This window comes from Parasteatoda tepidariorum, chromosome 6 (assembly GCF_982258835.1).
Source record: "Parasteatoda tepidariorum strain Cologne lab strain chromosome 6, Ptep-v5.0, whole genome shotgun sequence".
NCBI classification, from domain to species: domain Eukaryota; kingdom Metazoa; phylum Arthropoda; class Arachnida; order Araneae; family Theridiidae; genus Parasteatoda; species Parasteatoda tepidariorum.
The window spans coordinates 25609629-25619702 of record NC_141760.1 but is presented as its reverse complement, the minus strand read 5'-3'; the positions used below and the strand labels follow the sequence as shown (position 1 = coordinate 25619702).

The 10074-nt window shown below is 27.6% G+C and overlaps 1 protein-coding gene across 4 annotated transcripts in view; it reads left to right on the top strand.

The window, feature by feature from the left end:
• Positions 1-438: 438 nt before the first annotated feature.
• Positions 439-10074, top strand: part of LOC107446842 (methylcytosine dioxygenase tet3-A) — a 78260-nt gene continuing 68624 nt past the window's right edge. For 2 of the 4 annotated variants that reach the window (XM_043041990.3, XM_043041983.3), the window contains exon 1: positions 439-1168. The gene's annotated coding sequence lies outside the window, so the exon portion shown is untranslated. The remainder of the gene's footprint in view (positions 1169-10074) is intronic. The other 2 variants (XM_043041987.3, XM_087165568.1) reach the window with 2 other exon arrangements.

Sequence of the window (10074 nt, the reverse complement as noted above, 5' to 3'; positions counted from 1 at the left end):
AAATTTAAAAAATGAAAATAACAGTGAAACAGAGTAGAAAAAAATATCGTGAAATGAGCAAGGAATAATTTAAAATAAGGTAAACAATTTATCTTTTTGAATTTTATTTTAATTTTAAAACAATTCAAACTATGAAGTTGAAATTGCAAATTCGACTTTTTAATTTCCAATTTGTAAGGTTCAGACACAATTCGGACCCGATAAATACTAATGTATATATCACCCCCACCCCCCACCCCCACACACACATGAGATATTTTATTGCAAAATTTGTGCCTCGATATTCATTGTCAAGCACTTTGGTAAAAATTACCGAACTTTTTGGCTTTATCAAAGAGCCAGAAGCGCGATAAATTTCACCATATTCTGGTAGTTATGATCATACTTTTTTTTCTCAGTGAATAAAAGTATTTAGACCACTGCTGCTGGAAGTAAATTGCTTTAAAAATAGAATTTGTAAGGGTTTTAGAATTTCTTTTAAAGTTATCTGTATCGATATCCATTGCATTGTAGCGTTATAATTTTTTTTTAACGACCAGATATTCGTTATGAAGCAAATCTATCCATTAGTGAAAAAAAAAAAATTTTTCAATCAATTTTATCATCCTCCCGAAAAATAGTTATGAATTTTTCCGCAGTGAAAGGACGAAGGCAATTTTGAGCAAATCGAACAACCAATTCTTTTTTTTTAATACCTTCTTTCTCTTTTTCGGATTTTAAAATATAAGCAAAAAATGGCATTAAAACACCGCATAAAGATTTTAAATCTCTCATGTAAAAAGCAGCTTTTTACAGCTTGCCTTGATGAATAGATGGAACCAGCTGGCATTTTTAAAGGACGAAACTTGGTTCAGTTCAGTCCCTTCACAAATGGGCCGATGTTGGCCCCCGTCCCCCTTAAAACCCCCATCAACTTTTTCTGAAGGTTCTTTCAAAGAGGGCAAAGTAGTATTGAAAAGGGACAGGCCCGGTGCACTCTCGCTATTGTTTAGTTTACCTCCTAAAGGGCGACCCGAGGGGACTCCTACAAACTAAACTGGGATCGAACATTTGCCTAGTTTGGCCTAACAATTTGCCTAGTCATATATGTTTGATTCTGCGTGTTGTGTGTTCAACAAGCCTATGGACTTTACATAAAACTACTAGAAACGGACTGTACTTGACAAAGGTAATTGATATTGATAATTATTCTAATCACATAAAATTCCTTATGTAATTAATTAATTAATACGAGATATAGAAACATTGTATTAATTGTTAGTTTACTGTTAGAATTTTAATCCTACTTTAATCCTAACTGTGCTTAGTTCATTTGTTATTTCATAATATTCATAAGAAAAATTGACTTACTATAAAAAAAAACGCAATGTTAAGATTGAATTGCTTTATATTAATGTTAAAAAAATTTTTATAAATAAAAAAATATATTTTTGAGATTTTACATGGCAGATACCGTGCATGTAAACAAATATACCACCTCACAAGCGATTTTTCTCTATACTATTTCAGTTACATTTTTTTTAGTATTTCATCCGGCTTTTTATATTTTATGATTTTTATCATTATAAGTGTTCATTCTATTGCAAACTAGTGGAAGCAATTAATTTCGTTTAGACTACTTTTATATTCAAAATTTTGAAATAATTACAAAGTTATTAACATGTTAAATAAAAATTAATGAAATACTATATAATACAGTAGCCGTAATTAAAATTTTACTGTATCTTGTTACATTTTGAGAAAACTCTTCGATTTTTATCGAGTTCTACTATTACTATTTCTCACCTCTATCTATTCAGGTTCAGTTAAAGTATTATGCTAACTTTTTCATGAATTAAATTATTAGAGCTTTATTTTAAATAGATAATTTTTGTACTTGCTTAAATTAATTTTGTACTAGTTTTGTATTTTTGTTTTTTAATTTCTTTTTAATTTTAGACCTTTCATTGATAGTTCTTTCACTGATATAAACTTTCAATGTAATTAAGAGTTCATATTAATTAAGATTAAGTACTTTCAATGTAATTAAGAGTTCATATTAATTTCTGACAATGATATTACTTTTCTGATTTTTTTTAACGTTTTATCAATGACAGTACTAAAATCAAGTTGTTGTGTTTTTTTTTTAAATATATTTTATAAGAACCAAATATCGATGAAGTTCAATATGAAAAAAAAAACTCTGTTCTTATATAGAAAATTCCTTTTTTAATTGTTTTTCCTTGTAAAAAATTTACAATTTTTCCTAGATTGAATTATATCGTAATTTATTTTTCTTTTAAAAAAAATTTTCCCCACTAAACATCAAAGAAATATTTGTCATAATTGAAGAAAATTAAAAATGGTACATCGACATCTCGTTATAACATTTTCATCAGAATGCCTTAGTGCCTCGACTGTCTACTAATAGGTATTTTCAAAACCAATTCATAAATAGTCTAATTTTAAATTCCTAATCTTTGAAATGACGATGTATTATTTTAATTCTTCCATCTCCAAAGAAATGTTTGGACTGGATACTGTATAAAATCAATTCATCACTTTGCTACAATTGCCATGGAATATTACTGTTACTACTCAGTGAAACTGATTAAGAAACTTCCAAAAACTATGCTAAATGCTTTCGGAAATGATGCTGTTTCTGTTTACGCAAATTGTAAGCCAGTATATGCACACAGATCTAATTCTTAGAGTTCTGTCAATTGATTCGTTTAAAAAAATTTTTTTTGATTACATAGTTAGCTTTCGAGAAAAGGATGTCTTTAAAATCACTATTATACGAACAAGAACTTGTTACTCAAAAAGCCAGTTTGTATATGATTGATTTATTATTGCTGGTAACAATGTGTATCGATACAAATAGAAATTTTAAAAGTTTTGATAATGGTCTTTAAAAATATACTGTTTCGTCACTCGAATTTTTTTAGTTTGTTTACAAGGCAGGAAATCCTGTCTCTAATGAGATAACACAAATGTGATCAAAAGTACATCTTAAAAATAATAAGTTTGTAAAGTTATCGAAAAAAAATTAGGACTTTCCTATTAATCACAACAATAAAAAAATACACGAATAAATTTTTTTTATATAAAATAAAAATATCAACTTTAGTGTACTTAAATTACTTTTAGTAAACTTAAAAGAACAATTTATAAATACTGTAGAGGATGTTCGTAAAGTTTAATGGTGCAGTTGTCCGAATCGGCTTAATTGTATTCTCTAAATTTGCATGACACTACACATTCAAAATAAAAATAATAAATTGCATTAAATAATAAGCCTAATGTAGAAAAAAAAGGAAAATATAATCGAAATAAATAATTCGGGCTGATTAAAATTTACGTTCACATAAATCAGAAAATTCACAGACGGGTGGCCAATTGTGAAACAGTGGTTTGCTTCTTAGAAAATTGATCAGGGGTAAAAAATAGTCAAATTATAAAACATTTATTATACTTTTAAGTTGTAGAAAAAACAGTATTAAAAATGTTAAGTGAAGGGTACTCGTCTTTTTATGAATTTTAAGATGATTTCGGGTAAGATAATTTACATTTAGCTTTGTGAATTATTTCAAATCACAATATATCTGTAGTATGATATGATAATTTGTTACATCTGAACTATTTATTTATTAATTTGTTTTGTTAACATACAAAGATCCAAAGGAATATTCAAAGGTTCAATATCTGTGAGCGTACCTTAAGTTAACCTAAATAAAGGAGAAAAAATTCTTTTTTCTCATAATTTTGAATCGGTACTTAATAGATAAATATTATAGTGCCAATTTTTAGATTCTTTTTTTTAAATTAAATTATAATTAACAAATTTTTTCTTTGAAAATTCTTCTTGCAAATGTTTGATTATATAAATATATAATTAATAGCTAATTGAGTTTAATGCTGTTTATAAAACGAAGATGCAAGTTACAATGGAGAACCGAACGAGCCTTTCAAAAATTCTATTATTTACTTATTTTTTTCTTCAGTTTAATTCCATTCTGTTCAAGATATACCATTATGAAGTTGAACTCAACTTTTAATTATTATGTTGTTGTTTTTTTAAAACTTATATTCTATACTATGACGCAATCAAATAAGCAATTTTTAGCTTGACCGGTCCAGATAACTAATTCGTTTGATTGATAAATTCATTTGATTGCTATACTATTGAATACTTATTATATTGGAGATTGATGAATTTTTACGATTAGTGGCGGATCAAAATATTCTGAGGACAAAATATTTTGGAAAATAAATTGACACGTTTGACAAAATATTGCTAAATTAAGAGCTAAATTTACATAGCGATGCGCTTTACAAAAACGTCTTGCTTTTCTGCATGTTAACATTGTGTATCAAGAGTTTAGGTAAAAATATTTTATATTTAACTGAATCCGTTTAAATTGTATAGAAACACCAAAAAAAAAACATTGTTTGCCTTTGAACAACTACCTTATATGAAGACGTAGCAGAATGAACTGATAAGCTCTTCATATCTGATTATCACAAGTTTACATATCTAACTATAACTTAAAAAGTACCCAGGGCATTTGAGTGTTTTTAAAATACATAGCATACTTAGTAACTTTATTTTAATACTTAGTAAATTCAATTTATGCGTCAATTATTTTGAAATAAAAAATCGGAAATATAGAATTGGTAAAATACACTAATGTGCCATGCAAATGATCGACTTCATCACGTTTTTAATCCAGGGTGTAAGAGTGTTTTGCAAGTGTTGACTAACCTACTTTTCCCCTAAACTGTTCGTTATTAACTGACTTAAACTATGCTGTTAAGTATTAAATTGAGTTAACATATCAATGTTCATAGAATAATACATTAAAACAATGGACGGGAGAAGAAAAAAAAAATAGTGAAAGAAAAGAGAAAGAAAATTTTTTTAGGGACGAATTGGTAAAATATATTAAAATGCTACACAAATGATCGACTATATCGCATTTTTAATCCTAGTTATTTGAGTGTTTTCAAAATATCAGCTATCATACTTTTCCAGTAAGCTGCTCGCATTTTACTGACTTAAATCATGTTATTAAATATTAAATTGAGTTAACACATCAATATTCACAGAATAATACGCCGAAACAATGGACGAGAAGGAAAAGAGTGAAAATGAAAGAGTTCTATACAGGAACAAAGTACATGCCAACAAACTAAACAAAAAGAAAGCACTGCGAAAAACTAACAAGCTGTCACCACAACGTTTAAATAAGAGTTATCTCCAAGAAGAGTTATCAGCAGACAGGAAACATAAAAGGAAGAAGATAACTGCTTTTGTTTCATGCACTAGAGCTAAGATAATGATTGACAGTCATGGTGGGATGGCGTACTCCCTGTTCAAGTGGGATGGGGAAGAGACAAGAAACGGTGACAAACCTCAGGATGGGGAGGAGGAGAGATTTACTTGAGAGGGAGTCCACTGATTGTGAATCAAATCACGTAGAAACAGGTAGAAACATTTAGCGACGGGGTGTCCCTATCATTTACCTGGGGGAAGACCTCACGCCTGCTCCTGTCCTGCTACCACGCACTTTCACTTTACTTCCGCCTATATGATATGGGGAAATGGAATTTGAGGGAGGAATTTATGAATGATTTCTTTCCCTTTAAATTATTCCAATTCGGAATACTTCTTTTTCCGTTAATAAAAATGTATAATTTTTATCATTTGCAGTATAATACGCTATTAATAGCACCATACGCTGAAATACCCTATTGGTGATAAGTTGATTTTATACAACTTACAGAATAATGACATAGACCAATTTAACCTTTTAAGAATTTTTAGAATACCTAATTAAAAATTAGACATTGATTCTTGAAATACAGCATGCATAAATATCGTTGGATGATAATACACACAGCATTTCTTTTCATTTTAAATATATATTAATTCACATCACAAATTTTTTTTTATGGATAAATGACTTTATATTATTAGGGTACAAGTAAAAATGTGAGTCTAATAAATTTGTATTTTGAAGTTAATTTCAGCAAGTTATTTAATATTTTTTATTTTTTTAAAATAGATAATTCGATAATAAATCTTTGAGAAAGTTTGGTTTTGTTTTTTTGAATTATCACTCTTTTGCAGAAATTTTTATGGGCATTTATGAATTCAAAGGTATGAATACATTCGTTAAATCTCTCCATGATTTTAAATCGATCCTTTATCTAAAAGAAAATAATATCCATAAAATTTTAGTTAAGTTAAAATTCTCTGGTTTAATTTATGTGTAACTCAGTCGCAATACTTCAAAAAGTCTCTTACTCAATAAAAGCCAAGATCGAGATAAAACATTACGCGAACAGCTATGTAGTTAAATAATAACATAATGAAATACTTTATTTTAATAAATTAATTAATGTTAAAACTCAAAAAGCACAAATAGGCAGAAACTAAAATTTTAAATTAGTTCACCATTTATGAAAATTGAAATGCTGAAATTGGGAGGAATATTTACGTTATTTTATAAAATAAGCCAATAAATTTTAAGCCAATACAAGAAACTCTTTTTCATTGGTAAACTATTTTAGCAACTTTACTAACGACTTTTTCAGTATTTTCAGCATAATATCGTTGATATGATTTTTGATCCACAATGGCACAGTGGTTAAAGGCACTGAGCTGTCATTACAAGGGTCGGAAGTTGTGGCGGCTTGCCATTGAGCATCCTCGATGGCGAGTCAAGACTTCCAAGCTAGGTGGGCTTCACTGGTGGCAAACCACCACCAAGGAAGCCCACCCATTTTCAAATCAAATCTATGGTATCATACCAACTTGTCTGGAAAGTAAAGACGTTATTGTGCGAATGCTGTGCATCATGACGTTCGCCACGAAAGGGACAAAAAATAACAAAATAATAATCGAAAATATATAATAATTGCAATAAGACCCTCGAAACACAACCATCCAAAAGCATAGTAAACATTCATAATTTCCAGACTTATATTAGACTCACTATTATGATGAAATTCTTCAAAGCATAGTTATTGTACTTAAAAAAAATTATATTTAATGTGATCTTTTTCAAACCTATGATTTGAATAGGTTAGTATGTGTTCATATAATTTCGCAATTATTGAAGCTTTGCCTCATTCTACGTTCAATTTTTGAAAAATTAGGTAAAAATATTTGAAAATAATTTTACATCTTTTTTTCTAAAAATCCTCACTATTTGAACAACAAAAAAAAGAGATGTAACTAGAACGTATTTCGTTTTCAGAGTTTTTTAGATTTATTATTCAAATAATTCATTATTATTATCTTCTTTTTTATTATTATTATTATCTTTATTATTCAAATAATTCATTATTATTATCTTCTTTTTTATTATTATTATTATTATTATTATTATCTTTATTATTATCTTATTATCTTTATTATTATCTTATTATTATCTTTATTATTATCTTATTATCATTTATTATCAAATAATACGCGCTACTTCAAATAATCTCTCCAGAAATCCAAAACATATAAATATTTCTTGTTTTGGTAAAATAATTTTTTTTTTTTTTTTTTTTTTACATAGAAGATGGACTCTACTTTAAAAATGTATTATGTATTTTGAAAATGAAATTCTGAAGATAGGGGGGAAAAAATTGGCAACGTTGTTTTGTTCTACGTTAATTTTACTTATTTTCTTTTGTTTCAAGCCACAAGTTCTTGACGTTTCGGACTGGATTTCTTTATTGAACTATTTATTTAATTTGACTTTTTCCAACTGAACTGGTTTATATATTTATTGTTACACACACATAATGCAGGCCTATGCGCTCATTACAATGTATGATTTGTCATAAGCCCTTGTCAAGTTGAGGAACACATAGCACATTGTAGAGAAGAACATTAGGTAGTGTTTCGAATCCCGCCGTATCTCTGGATATATTCTTGTGATGCTTTCTCTTTCTTGTAATGTCTGTATTTTAACTTTATAAGGGCATATAAAAGTAAGCTTCCATTTTGAGCTGAGACAAACCGGATGCGTAACAGTTAAGCTACGGATTTAATTTAGCCTTATCTAGACATTTCTACATTTACAAATACAAATTTTCATATTTTTAAATTCTGGTAGATATAAATGTTGGCTCAGATCGGAAGAAGAAAAAAATTAACCAACGAGAAACAAAGTTGACAAGTGTTTACTAAATTAAATAGAAGTTATGAAACTGATCCATTTTGCGTCATCTCAAACTATACTAGTACTGTTAAAAGTATGGACTTTTGGTTAAAATCTCATAATTTACTGCCAAACAACATAGTAACAAAAACCATATTGCATTGTTAATGTTAATAAAAAGTCAATCACAAAATTTTTCATGACGTATGGAACTTTTTCATTAAAAATATATCAAAATAAATGCAAAACTTTTATTTATAATTTTTACTTGAAGCTTCCCATAAAAATATACTAGTACTGTTAAAAATACAGACTTTTGATTAAAATTACCAAATTTACTAACAAGCAGCATAGTAATAAAAACGATATTACATTGTTAATGTTAATAAAAAGTCAATCACAAAATACTTCATGATGTATGGAACTTTTTAATTAGAAATATATCAAAATAAATGCAAAGCTTTTATTCATAATTTTTAGTTGAAGGTTCCCATAAAAATATACTAGTACTGTTAAGAATATCGATTTTTGATTAAAATTACCAAATTTACTACCAAACAGCATAGTAATAAAAACCATATTGCATTGTTAATTTTAATAAGAAGTCAATCACAAAATACTTCATGATGTATGGAAATTTTTAACTGAAAAAAATCAAAATAAATTTAAGACTTTTATTCATAATTTTTAGTTGAAGCTTCCCATAAAAATATACATTTTTATTCTAATCTGCTTTATATTTTCTATTTTAAAAGTTTAATTTTATTTTTGGGTTGTTTTTAAATTCCCTCCCCCCACAAAACAAATACTTTCAATTTTTTATGAAATTTTTGTTTTCAATATATATAATAGAATCTGCGAATGCACATTATCCGACCTTTACTAAAACAAGGTAAATTTGTACTTCTGGGGGTCTTCCGTATGGAACATCTGCTCCCACCGTTGAGTTTCATATGAGCTAAAGTTACCCCTCAAAGATTTCTACAATCCAAGCGGAACAAAAACAGGCTACTCTCTGTCACGTTTGCCTTGTAACAACATCGCACTGAGCAATACATTTTCAGAATTAAAATTCTGTGTGTGAGAGAGAGGAAGAAAACAGATTTTTCACTATCTGCAGACGATCATTGAAATAATGAGAAAAAAATAACAGACGATTTTTTTTTTACAAGCGTTGCTATTGCTCTAGATTTGAAATATGTATTAGCTTTGAAGAATGAAAGCTTCGTACCAGATGGACTCGTCTATTGTAAATAGACATGAAAAATGTAGCTGATTTAATTTACTTTTTTTTTGTCGGATAGGGGGAAAGCATAATTTTATTTTTTTGTAAAAAGTAACAAAATAATGATATAGTTCAGTACACTTAAATTCGCCTACTGAGCGTAATAATTCCTTTAATTCTAGCAAATTAAATTGATTTAGTTAAATAAATTAAAATAAATAAACCATTTAGTTAATAAAATATTAAATAAAATTAGTTAAATAAATTACTATCGACAGCTATTAAAAGTTATTCTGTTTTCCTTCATTTTTTCTATTAGTTTTCATGCCAATTGAATTCACATTATTATTAGATAAAAGACTGAATGCTTATTATTTCAAAATTCTCTTTATTGTTTGAAAGTTCCGATTTGTTTGTTATAATAGTAAGCAATATTTTATTTAAGCATTTTTACGACTGATGTGTTATTTTATTTATACGTAAATAGCTTATTGGTAAAAGTCTAGTAACTCACAAATATATTACTTACTATTGTTACCTTTTTAAAAAGGCATTCAATTTAACTACATAGCATTTTGGTTATAATATATAAAATATTTTATACGAGTGCATTTGTGACAAACACATATGTATACATTTTGAATATAAATTCTATTTTCACCAATTAAAAGTTTTACGACCTTTTTAAATTGCAAAATTATTTAGCAA